The 22,245-nt window shown below is 34.7% G+C and overlaps 1 long non-coding RNA gene across 1 annotated transcript in view; it reads right to left on the reverse strand.

The window, feature by feature from the left end:
- Nucleotides 1-680: 680 nt before the first annotated feature.
- The window catches only part of LOC117196669 (uncharacterized), a 183,424-nt gene continuing 161,859 nt past the window's right edge, over nt 681-22,245 (reverse strand). Inside the window, exon 3 of the long non-coding RNA XR_004476954.2 lies at nt 681-2,580. This is a non-coding gene — a long non-coding RNA (uncharacterized LOC117196669). The remainder of the gene's footprint in view (nt 2,581-22,245) is intronic.

A 22,245-nucleotide genomic window follows, 5' to 3' on the forward strand; every position in this document is an offset into this window, starting at 1 on the left:
AAAGAGTTAAAAATATCCTGATTGATGACAGCTGAGGAGCTGATTGTTGCCTTCCACTACTGAAATAGTATAAATGCCAAGAGGAAAGGAATTGCTCAGCTTTGGGAGGGGATAATTAGGTTTAATGGAATTAGTAGAGACGACGCACATTAAGCCTATCGTGGAAAACTTCCTCCCAATGGAAACTATTAGATAATGGACACCTCCCAAGAGAAATGCTAGAAACCCTACCACTGAGGACATTTAGACTCAGCTGGACACTAGAAGACATTCTACTGTCTGAGACTTTATGCCCTTTTGTGTCCAAACTGAAATATGTTCAAATCCCTTCTACAGGGACTATGTACACAGAGACTACATATATAAGTATGTGTATGTGTACAGATATACAAGCATACATCATACATATGGTCTCTATAGTATGTGTGTGTATGTTATATATATGAATATGTTATATATAGTCCATGTTTATATGTTATATATACATACATACATATAGTCTCTCTCTATATGTATGTTTGTATACATCATGCACTGACTATAGAGAGACTATGTATTATGTATGTATATATAATATGTATTATACATGTACAACACACATGGACCACATATATACAAAACATATTTATGAGAGAGAGAGAACTTTGAGATTTAAGATTCTTTTGTACGTGTATGTTTAAACTTGAAGGTCACAAATGAAAACACTAAAAATTGTGACTGCTGGATATTAAAGAGATATGCTAAGATGACAAGCCTCTCCATTTTCCTTATTACACTAATTATACTCTCTAGAGTCAGAAGCAACCAGGGTTGCATTTCTTTTCAGTTAGTATCTGCTGCCTCTGAGAATAAGCCTAAAGAATGATCTAAAATTCCAATAGAAACAACAGAAAAAAAGTACAAATGACAAATTAAAAATGCTCAAACTCTCAGTGAGAACTTAAGGTCCAATGACCTAACTAACTTTTCCCTGCGAAAGGAACAATCGCTTTCAGAAAACCTATGCCCCACAGAATGACCATCCACTTCCTCCTAAACATAGATCACATTATCAGTGTTGCCAAATATATCAACAACCGCCTGGCTGCTGAACACCATGTTTATCTAATGGACCATAGCAGACAGCGGGAACAAGCACAGTTGGAGACAGTGATCTCTAAAAGTATTTTCCAAACCAGTACAGTTCTTTTTATTTTTTCTTCTTCATTTTTCAATTAAGAGAGAGTTATTAAACAAGACAGATACAAGAGCACTGTTTAGATATCTCCACTGAAACCATTTCTTTTGGCCACAATGTAAAATAATTCTGGAGTCACATTTTTACGTCTTCACACAAGAACTTGGACAGGGAGAAAAGAGGGCCATGGAGTGAAATTTATGCTGGACACCCAACCAAAATCCATTACTAACTGCATAGAGAAAGTTCCTAAGGACCCCAGAGATAAATTCTCAGCTTTTCCCCTCTACATAATGAAACAATTCAAAGCTAAGGATCAGAATGGGGCCTAGAGGGGTTTTATATACCTACTTGTGAGAAAAATAATACACTTATACAAATCATTTCACATTGTTTAATTTCAAAAGTGGCACAAGTTTGTTGTAAAATATTCAGAAAACACAGGTAAGTCAAAATAGAAAATCACATATTATCCCATATTGTGGAGGTAAATAAACACTATTAAAAATGTTGATTCACAGTTTTTCAGTCTCTGTCCTGAAAACAGATATTTTAAAAACAAATGTATAATTACCTTGCACATATTCCGCACTGTTTTTTCCATTGCACACTGTATTATCCCCATGTTTTTCTACAACACTCTTTTAATCACTATTTCATACTCTATTACAGCTTTGTTTATAATTCATTCATCTCATCCTTCATTATTGTTACCAATGGTTTGCTGTTAACAGTCTGTGATATGAACCCTTACATTGTCCATTTATGTATATCCATAAATATTTCCCGAGAATGATTCACTTGAAATTTGTCAAAAAATAAGAAAAACTCCAAGACTTTGTGATGTAAGCAGTTAAAATATGCTTCAGAAAATTCATCATATTTTCTTTTCTACCAGCAAGATTGTTTATTGTGGTTTTTGACAGGGTACCCCTCTGAGAATTTGTTTGTTTGGTTTTTTTGCTTCCTCAAACCTGTCAATTTTCTTTCATGGTTGCTTTCATAGGTTCATGTATAGAAAAGCTTTGCTCATCCAAGATTATTTAAACACTATATAAATAAATAAATGATAAAAATAAGTTGGAAATTGAATGGTGAACCTTTGCTTTTTTCAAGTCACAGTATACCTGTTTTATACATCTATATTAATATTACACTTAGAATTTATATTGATGAATATTATGAGATAAAATAAACCGTTACCCAGTTTTCTCAACACATTTATTAAATAAGCCATCATGCCCTCCCTGAGTTGATGTGCTACCTTATAAAATTATTATATAAACATAATTTTTATTTAATTAAATCTATAAATTATAGATTAGGAGTAGCAATTGTCTCACCTGTGTAAGAAGGAGTTAAAAGTGAGCAGATTCTCATCTTCTATGTTTATGTTCTCTCAACTGAAAAAAAAAAAATCAAATGTTAGTCTCCCCTCAAAACCTTAATCCTATCCATGAATGAGTATAGAAATTAGTAGATTAAATCCAGAGGAGATTATGCAGCAGCCTGACTAGAGTGGAGATCCAAGTGCAGAGGAAAATAAACCCTTACCTCGAAGACCAACGAAGTTTCAGTTTTTTTCCCTTTCTGCCTGTCCTTTTGTGACGTTTCATTTAAAGCTGTGGTTCTCAAAGTAAGGTCCCCAGACCAGCAGCATCACCTGAGAACTTATTAGAAAATGAACCAACCACCTAAGATCTGCTGAATCAGAAATTCTGGGTAGGAGGCCAAGCAACTTACACTTTATCAAGCCCTACTGGTGATACTGAGGCACACACAAGTCTGAGAACCACTTAAAAGAACTTCATCAAGGAAGAATCTGAATAAAACCCACATGAAATATCTTGATATCTTTATCGGATCCCAGCCTTTACTGGGATCTGTAATATAAGCCTTTCTCCATTTGCCCTTTCCCCATCTATTATATATTTAGTCATTTATTAAACATGTTTTATGGGCCCAAATTGGGGCTGGGCCCTGAGTATGGACACTGAACAAGCCAAATTCTTTGCCTATAGAAAGTTCACAATTTACATATTTTTTGTTCTACCTAAAAAAAAAAGCAAACAAAAACACCTACAAAAGGAAAGAAAGCTCATCTATTAGTTTTCTCATTTGTCATTTTTTTAAATCTACATGACTAGTTAAAATAAATGCAAGTATTCTGCTTCTTTGAATATAAGCTTTCTTTGTGAAAAAAATCAATTCTGTGATAACTTGCAAGATGAAACCCTACAAAAATACTACTAAAAGTATTTTAATTGAATTAGAAATTAGATGGAATCAGACATGGAATCAGACTAAAAGAATCAGGAAGAAGCCCAAGTAAGCAGTAGCTGTTTGAAAGAGTAGATAACTGAAAAAGCAGAGGCTAACAAGTTCCTTTGAAAAGGCAGTAATTACAGTGAAGGCTACCCAGGGTACAACTGAAAGGTTTATCTCTGGGAAGGGAGAAGGGTGTAATAGAAGAGACAACAGCAACGATTTAGGGGATTTGGGAGTGTATACAAGTAATAGATGAAAAATGCCTGGTGATCTTGAGTATTTCAAACTCAAGAAAAAGAATGCAATAACCACAGTTATTTTCGTTTGTTTTTTTTATTTATTAATTTTATTGGAGTATAGTTGCTTTACAGTGTTGTGTTAGTTTCTGCTGTACAACAAAGTGAATCAGTTATACATATACACATATGCACTCTTTTTTAGATTCCCTTCCCATTTAGGTCGCCACAGAGCACTGAGTGGAGTTCCTGTGCTATACAGTAGGTTCTCATTAGTTATCTATTTTATATGCAGTAGTGTATATATGTCAGTCCCAATCTCCAAATTCATCCCACCCCCTCTTCCCCACTTGGTAACCATAAGTTTGTTTCTACATCTGTGACTCTGTTTCTGCTTTGCAAATAAGTTCATCTGTACCATTTTTCTAGATTCTACATATAGGTGATATTGTATGATATTTGTCTTTCTCTTTCTGACTTACTTCACTCTGTATAACAATCTGTAGGTCCATCCATGTCACTGCAAATGGCATTATTTCATTCCTTTTTATGGCTGAGTAATATTCCATTTATATATGTACCACATCTTCTTTATCCATTCTTCTGTCAATGGACATTCGGGTTGCTTCCATGTCCTGGCTATTGTAAATAATGCTGCAATGAACGTCAATAACCATAGTTATTTTTGAAAAGGAGGACTAACTAACTGAATCATTGGTTTGGACTAATTACGTTAAACTGTTAGTCTCTCTCCTCGGTCTGTGGCTCTTTCCACAGTGAGTGAAGTGATCACCTTCCCTTGACACCAAATCTCCACCTTCAGGCTCAGCTCAGGACCCTCATCTCCGCCAGGATACACATTTCCTGTCAAATTCCTTTCTCACCCTGTCTACACGTGCCTCACTTGGCCTTTTCTTCAAACAATTCATTCAATAATTACAAAAAACTCACTGCTATTTTAATCTTCCAGTACAGATTTATGAGTGATGTAGTAAGGTAACTCAACTCAGTTCCCTCCAAAAGGACATCATGGCAGAATGATACAAAAAGTGGATGTTCTCCAGAATGCTCAGGGAGACACTTCCAGCAAGGTATTTTCCACACTCCAGGGGGAAAAAAAAAAGCTCTTCACAACTCAAATCTGATCACACTCCCTTATCAGTCAATTTTCTTTCCCGTCTTCATCTAGATACTCCTACTCATTGTTCAGATCGAAATTCAAGTGTCAGTTCTGCTAAGAAGTCAATTATAATTGCTTGGACAGTTCAAATTCTCCTACTAAAGACTGTCATTGCTCCAGTACCCCTCTTTACATCATGTGTTACAATTATAACTTTATGTATGCTCATGTGATTAGCATCCAATTATTCTACTTGATGCCTCTCTCCTTGTCTATTTTTGTTCACTTTTGAATCATCAGAATCTAGGGCATTGTTTACCACATGGAAGGTGCTAACAAAATATTTAAATATTTGTTGAATGAATAAATGACTGTTCGTGTTCTTGAATAAGCAAAGCAACCCCCTTCCTCTTAAGCTCTTACTTAATGCTCTCTCTGTCTAAAAAATCTCTTGAAATCCACGCCTTGTTCTTGTAATTCCATTAGCAGCCTTTATCAAATTATCAATGGGGACCTTTCATCCTAGTATTTTAATACAAAAAGCCACTTCTTCCCCAAAGCTCTTACATGTACTTACTTACTTGTTGTTCCCCTCACCCCCAAGTAAAATAAACCTCCATGAAAACAAGAATGTTGACTGCTTTACTACTATAGCTCCTGGTACAGCATTTGAATAAGTGAAAAAAAATTTTTATCCTATGTTAGAATCACTGAAGTAGACTAGCACAGAACTGAGGCACACTAGACTTTACTAAACTGTCAGTAGTCAAAAGATAAATACACTATCCCTTTTAGGTCATTCAGAGTTGGAGGAACAAGAATGGGAGTAGTAGGGAGCAGATTAGGGAGATGGTATGTAAAATATGCGGATGTCTCATATCTTTAGCCATTGTAAGCAATGCAGGTTACATCCCAACATTTGGGGAACAGAATAGCATAGTGGGTAGGGCAGGGGAAACTTTGTCAAACATGAGCTAATAACTTACTGCTAATATATATCATTTTCTGTTAATTAAATATATAAATATAACTCTGTGACAAAAGCCTTTACAAGATACAAGTTATGGTATAAAAAGACCATTGCCTGGTCCCACATAATGGGTAAGTCCAGATACTTCCCTTACCAAAATGGGTTCATTGTAAGAGTTAGAATCTCACATCTTCATGACAACAATTGCCAGTGTGGGTGAAATGGATATTGTGTGCACTGTGATGTTTATTTTATTTGTAATTGCCTTCTGTTATAGGATGAATTGCGTCAACCCCCCCTCCCAAAGAAATCAAGTTGAAGCCCTCACTGTCTCAGGAGGAGACTAGGACACAGACACATACAGAAGAAAGACCATGTGAACCTACAGAAAGAAGATGGCCATCTACAAGCCAAGGAGAGAGACCTCAGAAGAAAGCAACCAACTCTGTTGATACTTTGATCTTCGGCTTCTAGCCTCCAGAACTGTGAGAAAATAAATTTCTGTTGCTTAAGCTACACAGTCTGTGGTATTTTGTTGTGGAAGCCACAGAAAACTAATATACCCTTCATTTATTAAAAGTTTTAATTTAAACTTATTAACTTAGCAAAGTATAATATATCCCAAAAGTCTATTTGTTGACTCACTGAATGAGAGTTGAAGTTACACAGATATTAGCAAATATTAACAACAAAGTGAAATAGACAAAGTGTTTAAAGGATATTCACTGGAGATATATTTACCTGGGAGGAAAACACAATGATCAAGACACTGGTTCTCCCACAAAAGACCCAGAATTGTCAAAGCAATCCTGAGGGAAAAGAACAAAGCTGGAGGCATAACCCTTCCAGACTTCAGACAATACAACAAAGCTACAGTAATCAAACAGTGTGATACTAGCACAAAAAACAAACGTATAGATTAATGGAACAGAGTAAAGAGCCCAGAAATAAACCCACACACCTATGGTCAATTAATCTATGACAAAGGAGGCAAGGATATACTTTGCAGAAAAGATAGTCTCTTTAACAAGTGCTGTTGGGAAAGCTGAACAGCTACATGTAAATCAATTAAATTAGACCACTCCATCAGACCATATTCAAAAATAAACTCAAAAATGGTTTAAAGGCCTATATATAAGACATGACACCATAAAATTCCTAGAAGAGAACATAAGCAAAACATTCTTGGACATAAATTGTAGCAATATTTTCTTAAAGCAAAAGAAATGAAAGCAAAAATAAACAAATGGGACCTAATCAAACTTACAAGCTTTTGCACACAAAGGAAACCATCAACAAAACAAAAAGACCACCTATGGAATGGAAAAAAGTAGTTGCAAAAGATGTGAATGACAAGGAGTTAATATCCAAAATATACAAACAGCTTATACAACTCAATATCAAAAAACAACAACTACAACAACAACAGCAAACAACCCAACCAAAAACTGGGCAGAAGACCTAAATAGACATTTCTCCAAAGAAGACAAAAAGATGGCCAACAGGCACATGAAAAGATGCTCAACATGGCTAATGATTAGAGAAACGTAAATCAAAACCACAATGAGGGGGGCTTCCCTGGTGACGTGGTGGTTGGGAGTCCGCCTGCCAATGCAGGGGACGCGGGTTCGTGCCCCGGTCTGGGAGGATCCCACATGCCGCGGAGTGGCTGGGCCCATGAGCCATGGCCGCTGAGCCTGCGCGTCCGGAGCCTGAGCTCCGCAACGGGAGAGGCCACAACAGTGAGAGGGCTGCGTACCGCAAAAAAAAAACCCACAATGAGGTATCACCTCACACAAGTCAGAATAGCTATCATCATTCACTTTGTTATACAGCAGCAACTAACACAAAAATGTAAAGAAACTATACCTCAATAAAGATGTTTAAAAAAAAATGTCTGCGGGGCTTCCCTCGTGGCACAGTGGTTGAGAGCCCACCTGCCAGTGCAGGAGACACGGGTTCGAGCCCTGGTCTGGGAAGATCCCACATGCCACGGAGCAACTAAGCCCGTGTGCCACAACTACTGAGCCTGTGCCCTAGAGCCTTCGAGCCATAGCTACTGAAGCCCATGCGCCTAGAGCCCGTGCTCCGCAACAACAGAAGCCACTGCAATGAGAACCCGCGCACAGCAACAAAGACCCAACGCAGCCATAAATAAATAAACAAATAAATAATAAAATTAAAAAAAATGTCTGCAAATAATAAATGCTGGAGAGGGTATGGAGAAAAGGGAAACCTCTACACTGTTGGTGGGAATGTAAATTGGTGCAGCCACTATGGAGAACAGTATGGAGGTTCCTTAAAATCTAAAATACTACAGCAGTAATTAACACAATATTGTAATTCAACTATACTTCAATAAAAAATAAATTTTAAAAAACTACTAAAAATAGAGTTATTATATGATCCAGCAATCCCACTCCTGGGCATATATCCAGAAAAGATAAAAACTCTAATTTGAAAAGATAAATGCACCCTAGTGTTCATAGCAGCACTATTTACAACAGCCAACACATGAAAAATAACACAAGTGCCCATCAACAGACAATTGGTTTAAGAAGATGTGATAATATATAATGGAATATTACTCAGCCATAAGAAATAATGAAACATTGGCATTTGCAGCAACAGGGATGGACCTAGAGAATGTCATACTAAGTGAAGTAAGTCAGAGAAAGACAAATATATGATACTACCTTACATGTGGAATCTAAAAAATAATACAAATAAATCTATATACAAAACAGAAACAGACACAGAAATAGAAAGCAAACTTGTGGTTACCAGAGGGGGAAGGGAGGGGGGAGGGATAAATTAGGAGGATAGGATTAACACATATAAACTACTATACATAAAATAGATAAGCAACAAAGATTTACTGTATAGCACAGGGAGCTATAGTCAGTATCTTGTAATAACCTATAAGGAAAAATAACTGAAGATAAAAAGACAGCAGTCTCCAAGAAAACTCTATATATGTATATTCCACTTAACATAAACTGCTACCAGAGGGTATATCATTTGTACAAACTAATAAAGAAGAGAAGATATAACTGAACCTAGAAGGAAAAAAAAAAGTATATTTCAAAAGAAGTGACAAGTAGAGATTCTGGAAGGAAGAAAAAAAGATTTAAAAAAATAAAATTGTTGGGGAGAGCAGGAGATCATGAAAATTACACTGAAAGAACAAAGATAACCTATAGAAGTTACAGAAAAATGAGTCTAAAATGTGAAGTGGAAGCATAAGAGCAAAGAAAAAAAGAAAGTTATTTTCACCATAGACCCAAGGCAAGAGCATTATAGCTTTTCAAGAGCCTACAGAAATATATGAAGCTTTAATATAAAATGCATTGGATCTAAAAATGAAAACCACAAAATCAAATCTTAAAATATATAAAAGCTGACAAATTTTAATATTGTGTTTTCGAATCAACTGTGTCCTATGCATATATAACAGTTTATATATCAATTATGTATTCTTTGGGAAAGAGAAACATTTTTACATGCTTGGTATGACGTAGGTACATCTAAAATAAGAGCACCAAGGACTTTTGAAAGTCTAAAATTGCTACAGGGAAAGGTAACAAGGCAATGTAGAAGGATAAAGAGGATATGGTAGAGACAGAATAACTTTATCTGAGTTGTAGAATCGTGAGTTCTCTGGAAAATTCTACTGTACCACCAGACAGTTGTTCCTAGAAGAAAATATGAGGAGATATAATAATTAGTGCTAAAAATTCAGACATAATGTACCTTGCTTTTTGGCATTATGGTTGCAAAAATACAACCCCAAAGTGTATTCTTGCATCAGCAATCTATTTGGTAAAAAGCACAGGGTTATGTCTAGATGATGACAGACAAACAATAATTTAACAAACTCAGTGAAAGAAATCTGCTATCAAAGGAAAAAACATCATTCAGCAGTTGCCTGGCATTATGAAGAGAGAACTATTTTGCTTTTTCAAGACTGAATCACCACTTCCTGTAGAAATGACCTAATAAAACATATTGGATTGCTCACATCAACATGAATACATTGTTCAATAAAACATGGCCAGTTTTGACCATTAAAAAATAGTGTTTCCAGGGAATGAAGGCAAGCAGTTTTGTTAGTATCTTCAGAGAAACTTAGACACTACTTCAAATATAATAAAAATTCATTGATTAACACTTCATTAGTGATTTCACCCTTGAAAGAAGAATTATGACAACTTAATTTAATGCCAAAATATAGAATTTTATTTTTAATAAGGTAGTATGGGAATTTTAGGGAGGATATAACAAATAATAAAAATCAGAATGTTTATCATATTGATAGGTCATAATAAATTTTTACAACATTCTGCCAGCCTATGAACCCTGAAACTAAACTTGACTAGAATATAAAAAAGCCTGAGTTTCAGCTCTCAGAAGAGGGAAATTATTTAAACCATGAAAACTAAAACCATATTTAAAATTTCCCATCATTAAAAATTCTAACACCTCTAAGTACATACTTTCTAATGTGTATTTAGGTATATTTCTTACATAGCAGGACTAAGTAAATACGGAATCCTAAGTACTTCACACAGTAGGTACAGATTATGAGTTTTGCAGTTATGGAGTTTAATTATTAGGTAAATAACTTGTCTCCTTTCTTGAAACTGAAACTACTATCACTTGGTATAAATCTATTATTATACATTGAGTTGATATACTTCTAGTGCAAGTATCATTGCAATCCATCAATATAAAAGAGATTAACCAGGATGCTCTGATTCATAGATAAGTAATTCTGGGATAAGAGAATATGGAAAATGAACCATCACTGCTAACATGGGTAATACTGCCAAGATGTAACAATGGCCCATCAGACTTAACATAATTTTGAACTGGAATTTTTAAGCAGTAGATTTTTAAAAGAATGAAGATAATCAATATACACGTCAAGGCTTAAACTCAATCCTCTTTTAGCAAGTATACATGCTGAGATTCATCTTTTAATATATCTATTCCTGGTATTACGGTGAGCATACTGGGCTAGACATTCAAATGCAAAGTTGCAGTGTAGTGTAAATCTCTACATTTATTAGCCCTAGAACGCTGGCTAGTCCTTAACAATTTAGAACCAAAGTTTCTTCAGTCTGTGAAATGGGTATAATTTTACTTACCCTGCTCATCTCACAAGAAGATAGGAGATGCATAATACAGCTGTAAGTGTTATAAGTAGAAATTCTGAGCCAAATATTAACCAGATGATCTTAATGAGATATGTCACAGTGGGCAAATAATCTCATCTCTCTGGACCTCAGTTATGAGATAGCGAAAACAATAATAGTAGTATCAGAGATGTGCATGGCACTAACTACATGCCAAGCATTGTTTTGTGTGCATCAAATAAATTAATCATTTAAATCCTCAAAATGCATATAAAAGCTATATCCCCATTGCCTAGTAGATTTCCAGATACATATTAAACATTCTGTTGAATGAATGTTGGGTAAATAAAATGGAAAAATTATTTGAAATGTAAGATTTTTTTGCATTATTTCTGTGTAAGTGAAAACAGGAACATTTTCTTAATTTAAAAGAAAGATAAAAAGTCAGAAAAAGAGTAAAATCTGTGTATACAAAAAATGAACGTGAAAGGATATGTTTCTAATTTTCTTTAAAAAATGAATTAAGAACAAAAGTTTGTGAAAAAGAAATAGAAAAAAAGCTACTGATAATTATGTGGAACAGTCCACACTGTTAGAATTTATTAAACTTAACCTGAAAAATAAAACAAAGCTTTAATCTGCTTATAGGAGCCTTCGAGTTAAAGACTCCATTCTAACTTTTTTATTTAGTGGTGTCTGGTTGCTAGTTAGTTAAAGACACTCTGGGAGTCATTCACAGCTGTGGCTCTGTACATTCAGGAGGGCAAATTATATACTAATAACCTAGGGGGAACCATGATCCATTTTCAGGATTTAACATCAAGAGTGGCAAGAAGGAATAATTATACTGAAATAAACACACGCACATAAACGCACCGAGTTAGTTTTAAAACATTTAATGGTAGTGAAGAATAAATTATTTAACTCTAACCAGGGATAAGAGCCTTTTGGTAGCTATCACTTACTGCAGTAAATCTGAAGTTTGCATTTCCTGGCTGCTGGCTCTGTTTATTTAAAGTCATTCTGAATGCTCTGCTAGAAAGGATTTCAGTGGTACTGCCAAATTTTCACTAGATTAAAAATGTGCACTGCTGATAATATTTTTATAAACACTGCACACAGAACAAGAGCCATGTTCTTTAGAGATCAATTTGCTGCTCTTCTACAGCCAGTCTTTCTGCTAGGTCCTCTCTCTTGGCAGAATCTGTTTGATGGGATTATTTCTGATGAAATGTACTAGAAAACCTACATCAAAGTCCCCTTCTGAGTTAACTGCTAAAGGAGAGGTCTGTCAGTAACTAGTGAAGCCACAGGACAATTCATCAACGGGAATTTTGGAATGTCTAAATATTTGTTAGAAAAGTGTCCAGGAAGTCTTTCTACTCCAGAAAAGGTAACAAATGATGTGATGTCAAATATAACTTGTAGAGAAGTACTCAGGTTAAATAGATCTTCCCTCAACCCTAATGCTCAGGTTGAAGTTGCCTTCACTATTATTAAAGTAGTCGTAGTTAAGGAATTCTTAGGCTTTCCATTATCACCTTACATTTATTCTGGGATACAAAAACCACAGGAGTTTTATTAAAACAGAGTTTGCTCATAATAGGTTTCATGAGTGGCAGCAAGAAGTCTAAACTAAACTAAAAGAAGTCTAATCTAAAACTTCAGGAGTCAGCAAAAGTTAATGGCTGGAAGGGGGAAGTTGAATTGTTAGAAAAGACTAAGGAGTAGCAAGTTAAAGATAGGACTGACTACTCTAGGAGAATGTACAGTTAGAAGCAGAAACATATTTCTGTAGGGTCAAAGGCAATAGAAAATCAACTGAGGAGGTCAAACACAAGAGGCAAAAAAGAAAAAAAATCTGGAGGAAAATTATCAAAATAGGTAAATGTGGAAATATTTGTAACTCCTCCTGGTTATTCTATCTCTGGACCTCTTCCTTTGGATTATGTAAAATCACTTGCAAACTAAAGTTTCTGTGACCCAAAGGATATCTGGGGCCTTTGCACCAATTAAGGTCAATCTATCTGGATCACAAATCTTGCTTAGAGATGGGGTAGAAGGATTTCAGATTATTTTAATTTTTAATTTTCATTTTTAAAAACAAATATGGCCTAATGTCATAGAGAGCAAATTTACATGATTCTGTAAACAAAAAATGAATTTAAACTTACACAGTTTTACTTTATGCTTTGGTCCCAGTCTCCTGTCTTTATTCCTCTAGTTAGGGGCATTTTGACCAGCACAGAAAGGTAATTAAATTCCAGCCACTGAAAAAGGAATGAAGTTTTAGAGTAAGTTCTAGAAGGGCTTCTTAATTCTTCCCAGGTACTTAAGACCTCCCTGCAGTAGTAGTTACCAGCTTTTTAATAGGGCCTCATTAGGGTGGATCAGGCATGGCCTTTTGACTTGCAGCAGAGATAACTGAGAAGGACAGTCATGCTGAGAGAGAGAGAGAAGAAAGATATACACACACAGAGTGAAATATATTTAGAAAACAGACAAATTAACTCCATTTTTCTAAATATAAAAGTTGAGATATAATAGAGCAAGTGCTAAAAATCAATTCAGGGTGGCAATACTTTAAGTGATATTTTTCTTTTAGATTTAATTAGTGTATTGCAAGTAATCCTTATTGAGCCTAAGAAAGATGGAATGTGGGATGTTGATGGCAGACATAACCTAATTCCAACCCAATCTTACCACTACCATTAACTTCTTTTTGCGAAGCCTAAGCACCTCCCTTAGAACTCTAATTACAACAAGACTGTGGTTCAAGCATGCTTATTTGACTAGAAGGAATCTAACAGAACCCAAATGCCAAGTATGGAAATTGAAGAAGAGACTGGGAGTCTCTATGAGGCTCCAAGGAGAAAAGTCACCATGAAAAATGAGAAAGTCAAGCACATTGAGTTAGGTTCTGGAATAGAAACCGAGGATGGAAGAAGTGTAGGGTGCAAACAGCTGTTAAAAGAACCCTGCCCTTCTACAGCATATGAAGTCCATGAGGAGTAACACTGTGTATGGATAAAGCTTAACAAAAGGAATAACACTATGAGGCTCATGCTATCCTGCAGTGGAGACACTTGGAAAGAGCCTCACACAGCAGAGAAGGTGCTATTTCCCTACTCCTTTCCAGAGGGACAGGAAGCAGTTCACGGGCAGGCAGCGGCAGCACTGCTTTGAGTAATGGCCCAAGCCAAGGACCTAGAATTCAGCCTTGAGGAGCACACCAAGTGATCACAGCAGTTTAGGGAATAGGATAGCATCAGCCTAAGGCAGTGACAAAATGACAACAATACAGCTGGGAACTGCTCCCATAGCAGAGGAAACTACAAGACGTCAGCAAGGGGAGGCAAGGTGGTGGGTGGGTGGAGCCTGAGTCCCTGTAATTTTATGTGTGAGAAAGAGGCAGACAGTGAAAGCAAGGCATGCATGCCTATGCATCATGGGATCCACAACCCAGAAAAGTGTGGGAGTATTCAGAAAAGAGAGAAGGGAACAGGGAGGAGACTCTGTGGTGGCAAAATTGAAAAGACTCTACCAAGAGGAAGGAACAGGAGAATGGTGACATGGAAGAGGGAATAATAGAAGATAACAGTGGTGCCTTGAATTTGGGTCTTTGATGGAAGATTAGGAAAATTATTCTTATAACAAATAATATTAAAAATAAACATAAGTGCTTGTTGATTTCAATGTCTTCTGGTTTTCTGATTAGTTCATAAAATATAATCTTTCTCAAAACAAATCTCCTAGTCGCTTCCACCTAAGATCTGTTTCCTTTGTCCTTCTCTGTGTTCCTGGGCATTGAGATTCAAAACATTCCTGCCATCTTTGAGTGGTCTCCTTTCCTTGCATCATATCCAATATCTGAATTCTTTAGATCCTATCTCAACAATGTCTTGTCTCCTTCTCTTCATCCTTATTGTCCAATTCACAGAACATGTCATGGGTACCTTTTGAGTGTCTTTAAAGTAACAGTTACTTTACTAATCACCCATAAAATTCACTGAACCCTCAAGGAGCAATCACTCTACCCTGATCTCCTACAGCAGTGTACTTTTGTCTATACCTCTTTTATGGTCATTATTATTTACTAGTTATTTTAATTTTTAAGGGCATTTCATCTCACCTATTAGACTGTAAGCTTGTAGGAAGACCTGTAATGATTCATTTTCAAAAAGCTTGCACAAATAGAATAATTATTTGCTTACTTTATGAGTTAGTGAAAAAATTAATGACATTCTAAAAATATGCAAAACTTAATACTGTGTAATGTGTTAAAAATAATGTATTATTTTTAGTATAGTATTTCTGATATTTATATTGACATTTACAACTCTACGTATAAACATTCATTGTCTTATCATTCTCCCACCTATAGATGTCTAGGAGGGTTTATATACATGTATCCACACATACATATCTTGCTGTTATTCTAACAAGGCAGCATTTCATGGTGGTAGACTTAATCAAAAGACCTGAGTTTTAGTTCCACTCTGCCAACTACTGAATACTAGCCAAAATAATCTGACCGTTACTTTGCCTCTCTAAGCCTCCAATTTTTCTTATATAAGTGATTTAGTTTCTAGGTATGTTGTGAGGCTAACATGATATGATGAGTGAAAAACGATAATCCATTCAAAATAGATCTCATAACTTTGCAGATCTTAAGCAATAAATATTCACAAAGTGGAAATAGATCGCATCTTTTTTGTTCCACATCTCTTCCTTTTATTGCCCCTCTCTCTCTCTCTCTCTCTCTCTGGCTCTCCATTTCTTCAACCTACTGTTTAATGTACTGGAATAAAGACTAGACCAGGAGCCAAAAGACTTGTGTTTTATAGTTTAATAGTTAAGAGATCCTGGACAACATACTTAGTGTTTACAAATCTCAGTTTCCTTTTCTATATAATGAAAAAAAAGGATGTGAAAAATGCCACGAAAGCTATAAATCTATCAGGTTTTTTATTAGATTTAAGAAAAATAACATGAGATTATTATGACTGCCCTAATTGTTCCAAATACCTTCCCTTGAGATTATGTTCTTAAACGAGTATAATACAAACAGGATTTTTACGGGGGGCAGATTTTATTCCTTTAGCAGAATCTAAAATGGAAGTTTAAATATACAGATACCCATATGAAGCAATTCGACTAATGGAGGATAGATTGGTAAGACTTAGGTAAGTCAGCTTCAAAGTCATTCTCATTAGCCTTTATAATGTTTGGGGTGACTACACCTGGACACTGATACTTACATATTTTGAGAAGTAATAGAAATTTAGACCCTGAATAACAAATGTACCCTGAGACAGTTTGAGGGAAAACAGGAAGTTTTCCACATTACTCATTTTACTCCATGGCTCAGAATCTTCCATGCTCCTCAGGTATTCTAGAGACAGGTGGACCTACTTGGCATATGGTAACAAAGCACCACCCTGGCTGAGCCCTCCTTTCATACTGTCTCAGAATTATTACAAATGCTTTCCTGCTCATTGCTGGTGCTGTGGGAGAACAAAATCAAACAAAAATTGGAAAAGAGCTTCCAAAGTACTTTATTACTTAGTATATTTAATCTCATCAATAAAATCTGAAAATAGGAGCTGTCAGATATGCAAATACTAAAGAATTGGCTAGTCTTTTGCTTAGCTCTTCATCATAAAATTTTTGCATGTTCTGGCAAAGATTGTCAAATCATCCTAGCTGAAAGAAAACTAATTTCCACAAAATGCTATTTGCTATATTCTTCCAAAAGTCTGTCATTACCACCTGTACACATTAGCTAATTATCTCCTGTCTGTTGTTTAAATAAATGCATTTTGTTTACAATTGTCTGTACCACTAAATAAGAGGTCTTTAAAAATAATTGATCATGAAAAACCTGAGGATAAAAATAATAATAATAAATAAAAATAAAATAATAAAAACTTGTGGAAAGTAAATGTAATTTAAGGGAAGGATGGTAGCTTAAAGAACTGTGGGGGAAAAGACATGGGGGAGAGAAAAAAGACAGGGAAGGAAAATGAATTAATTATTGTTTCATATAGTCTTTTTTTAAGAAAGGTGGAACCAGACTCACATAGAAAAAAATAAAACTTTTTTACCAGGTTATGACTGGTTAGGAGTTGAGGAAAAGAGCACATGGTATATACACCATTCTGAAGGAAAGTCCTGGATCTGGATAGACTGTGATATGAGTGAGAAAGAAAATTTTATTCTGTTAAGGCACTGAGGTATTTTGTTTTTGTTTTTTTTTTAACACAGCCAAAATTAAGTACCCTGGTTAATACAATAATTAAATGCTAACTCATAAGGTAAAAATAATAAGTGCTATAAAAGTTTTTAAAAGATGGAGATCTGTTAACATCTAAACATGACTCCATAGATTCCTAATTTTAAATGGGTTGAAGCAGTCAAGAGAAAAAAAGCATAGAAGAGAAAGAAATCAAGCTGAACTTTGGAGGTAAGCATGTTGTAAGTAAATAGTAAGATGGGTAATGATCTAATCACATCGTTTTTCTTTTAAAAATGAAAACTTTGACAATATTATGTCATTAATTTGAAGGTAGCACATAATCAAGTCTCAAACCTGGGAACTATGCTAATTCTTTTGAGGGAGAGAAAAGGCAAGATGTAGGCCTAATGAAGAAGTTTGGTTAGGTAATCTTTGTGGATAGAAACTTGACCTTTGGGTTTTGGTGGGCACATATCAGACATTTTTCAGAAGAACTATTCCTAATTATAGTAGCCCAATTTCTGAACCATCGTGGATGACCAAGATCATGAAGAAAAATTCACTGCAGGCAGCTCTCTGAAAATATCAAATCTCCGTGATACTCAAATAATCCCTTCCAACATCAACCATTCGTTGGGTGAAAGAATTTTTGAAGAACTCTTCCACACCAGAAATTAACACTAACTGAAATCTTTAAGATGATTTCTTTGGATTTCAGTCCACATTCACAAACCCATCCTCAGGTCTCTCTCTCTTCTCCCACTCCTTCTACCAGATTCTTAACTCCTCTGAACATTTTGTGTATGTGTTTATCTTGTGAATTATATTTTTTGTAAACCTTTTTTATACGAGTATAACTGTCTAAATCTTAGATGTGCAGCTTGATGAATTTTTATTAAGTGAATATACTGCTGTAACCACCACCCAAACAGAGCAATAGACTATTACCAGAATCAAAGAAGACTTCCTCAATCCTGCTACCCAAGAAGAAACCACTATTCTGATGTCTATCATAAGATTTTAAGTCTGCTTTTGATCGTTCTGTGAATGGAATCATACAGTGTCCATTCTTGTGTGTCTGACTTTTGTACAATATTATGTATGTAAGATAAATTCATGTAGCATTTTCCATTGTTAAGATTATACTAAAAAATATTCATCCATTCAACAGTTCAGTGTATATTACCGTTGATTCCAGTTTTCAGCTGTTAGCAAGAATATAGCCATGAACACATTTCTGTTGGAAATATAATGAGAAATGAAAATGTTAGGTCGTGGGATATGATTATGGTCAGTTTTAGTAGATAATGTTAAGGAGTTCTCCAAAGTAGTTATGCCAATTTAAACTACCATTATCTATTAGCATTCCAACTTTTAAAGTCTTTGCTTATAACATGGTATTTTCAGGGCTTTTGCTGGCTCGTTTCAATTTTAGCCATTCCAGTGGGTAGCTAGTAGATGCTCAAAATGATTATCTGCATTTCTCTAATGACTAATGATGATGTTAAAGAACTTTTTATATGCTTGTTAGTTAACTGTGTGTCCCTTATGTAAAGTACTTCCTGAATTTTTTGCTGATTTTTAATTGGATTAATTGCCTGTTTTTGAGTTTTTGGATTTCTTAGTATGTTCTGTATACAAGTGCTTTGTTGGATATATGTATTATAGATAGAGTCTCCCTCTCTTTGGTTTGCTTTTACATATTCTTAAAGATTTTTTTGGATGAAATTCTATTTATCAATATTTTCTTTATGATACTTGAGGGCTTTATTGTGCTCTGTTGAAGAACTCTTTGCCTGTCTCAAATTAAGATTTTTCTTAAATTTTATTCTAGAAGTTCTATTGATTTGTGTTAAACAGATAGATCTACAACTGGTATGGAATTTATTTGAGGTTTTCTCCCCCTCCCAAGTAGATATTCAGTTGATTCTGCACCTCTTATTTAAAAGATCATCAGTCTTGCATTTTGTTGCAGGAGAAAGTTTGCCATGCATCAAGTCAATAACACACTATATTGAGTATCTTTATAAAGTTTGATATCAGGTCACGTAAGCTCTCTAGCTTTGGTCTTATTCTTCTTTGAGACTAGGCTACTCTTCTCTTGTCCTTTACATTTTAATGTACATTTTTGTAATACATTTGTCAATTTCTACAAAATTGCCTGTTGAGATTTTGTTTGGAACAGCAGTGAATATATGATCAATTGGGAGAGAATTGTTATCTTTACAATAGTGAGCCATCTAATCCTCGAGTATAGAATATCCTTCCACCTGTTTAGCTATGTTAGTTTTATAGATTTCAATGTAGAAATATTTCACTTCTTCAGTAAGATTTATTCCTTGGTATTTATTAAAGATATTGTAATATATTTTAAAATTTAAAATAAATTTAAATAAAATAAATTTAAATTTTAAATAAAATTTAAAATACATAAAAATCATTCCCAAATTTTTATTGTCAGAGAATAAAAATATTATTTTAAGTTATCAACTTTATTGAAGTATTACTTACATAACATAAAGCATACCAATTCTATTAATACATATACAGTTTGATGAATTTTATACAATTTTACACTCTCACTTGTAGCAAAAAAGAGTTCTCTATTATCAGTCTTTTAAATTCTAACCAGGTGAGTAGGTGAGTAATTGTATTAATTCAGTTTTAATTTTAATATCCCAGATAAGTATATTTTCTGTTGCAAATTCTCTAAGTTTTTTGCCCATTTAAAAAAAAAATTGGATTATTTGCATTATTATTGTTTATATTATATACATACATGTACACACATATATCAATATATATACACACATATATAAAAATATTAATACATTCTATTAGCATTAAATATGATTTTAAATGTAGGATTCCTGTAGATGTTATTTATCACGTTCAGGAAGTTCTCTAGTCCTAGTTTGCTGAGTGTTGTGTTTTGTTTTTAAACACGTGGGTGTTGAATTTTATTGAATACTTTTTCTTTTTCTAGGAGATGATCTAGAATTTTCTCCGTTATTCATTTAATATAATTGATATCCAAATGTTGCATCAACTTTGAATTCCTGCAATGAACTCCACATGGTAATATTTTATCCTTTTTATAAATTGCTGGATTTAATTTGATAAAATATCGTTAAATGTAATTTCATCTATATTTATTAGGGATACTGATATATATTTTTCCCTTCTGTACTGTTTTTGGTTTTAGTATCAGAGCAGTACTGGTCTCATAAAATGAGTTGTGACATGTTTAGCCCTCTTTGATTTTCTGAAGGAGTTAATGTATGATCGATAAATGTTCCTAAAATGTTTAACAGAATTCACCAGTGAAGCTCTTTGCATTTCTTTGTAAAAAGATTTTTGAAAACAGATTTTAAAACAATTTCTTTAATAGATGTAGGTTTATTTGGACTTTTTTTTGTCTTGTGTCAGCATTGGCAATTTGTATTTTTCAAAGAATTTGCCCATTTTGTTTCTCATTTGTCAAATGTATTGGGATAAATTTGTTCACAGTATTCCATAATCCGCCTGTTCACATATGGGTTCACATAGGGTTTGTAGTGGTGTTCCTCTTGTTCATTCCTAATATTGGTATCTTGTGTCTTCCCCGACCTTTTTCTTCTTCAATCAATCTAGCTAGAGATTAAATTAATTTCATTGATTTTTTTCAGAAAAAAACATTATCTGGTTTTATTAATTTTCTCTATTATTTGCTTGTTTTTTATTTCATTCATCTGTATGGAACCAAGCAGAACTCTGCATGCCCACTCCCAAGTACAAAACCGAGCAGTTAATGATTAGGGCAATAGAATCACAGACTCAGTGTCTGATGCACATTCCTGAGTTGTTTTACAGATACTGTAACTGCCACCAGAGAAAAAAAGCTAACTGCATGATTACCAGACTGTAGCCATGACACAAGCTGCTCCAACTTGAGCAGTACTGGATCTACGGCTAGCACAATTCCAAGAACTGGCCTCAAGAGAATGGGACTAACATTATCGCTTATAATCTATATCTTTGTGGGCATCAAAATAATTGTAGCTTGCTCTGCCCGTATATGTAAGTGGGCAAATAAAATTGTCAGCAAAGAGATGCTACAGACCCATGTTGACATCTTTCACTCTGAGAATATGATGTCCTATGTCAGCATGAAGAAATTAAGAAGATGGACCTTCTCCCCTAATCCCATAGAAATGGAATGATGTCTGAGAGTAGGGATTTGTAAGCCTTTGTCTTTTTCTGTTTGCTCATCCCTGTTTTCCTTAGACCTTAATCATAAAGATGAGATCATTAGGCAACATTTAACTTAGCTCCAGATTTCTGCTTTACTAAATATATACAACACCTTACCTAACCTGTTGATCCCTTTTCTGAATTAGAAGGAGTAAGAATGAAGAATTAAGTAGTTTAAGAATGACTGACTCTCTACCCCTAGCTTCCCCCTGGTAAATTTGCAGGCGGACCACATGGACAAGAGAACATCCAATTGCAGGCAGACCACACAAGCAAGACAGCATCCCAAGGAAGATGGGGAGAAGTCAGCAGGCCTGCATGCAATGGAAACATTATGAAGAGTCTGACCTCCTGCCTTAATGATTAACTGAGATTGTTTCCCCTTTTTCCCTTTAAACATTGTCATGGCTGAGCAGAATCTTTCGAGTTGGTCTCTGGACATACGCCCACCATCTCCCCAGACTGCCAGCTTTTCTGAATAAAGTACCTTTCTTCTCAACTGAAGCTTGCCCCTGGATTTATTGGCTGTTGAGGTCGAGTAGCAGAACCTGCATTCAGTTACACATGGTCTTATCTTTATTCTTTCTTTTAACTTAGTTTGGGTTTACTTTGTTCTTTTGTAGTTTACTTAAAGTGGCATCTTAAATTTTTTATTTGAAACACCTTTTTTCTCTTCTATTGTAAGGATTTAAGGTATAAATTTTTCTCTAAATCTTGCTTTATCCCATAAATTGTCATATATTGTATTTTGTTTATTGTGATCAAAATATTTCCATTGTGATTTTTTTCTTTGTCCCTTCAGTAATTTAGAAGTGTGTCATTTGATTTCTAAATATTTGGAGCTTTCCAATTTTTTAATTGATTT

This window comes from Orcinus orca, chromosome 12 (genome assembly GCF_937001465.1).
Source record: "Orcinus orca chromosome 12, mOrcOrc1.1, whole genome shotgun sequence".
In the NCBI taxonomy this organism is placed as follows: domain Eukaryota; kingdom Metazoa; phylum Chordata; class Mammalia; order Artiodactyla; family Delphinidae; genus Orcinus; species Orcinus orca.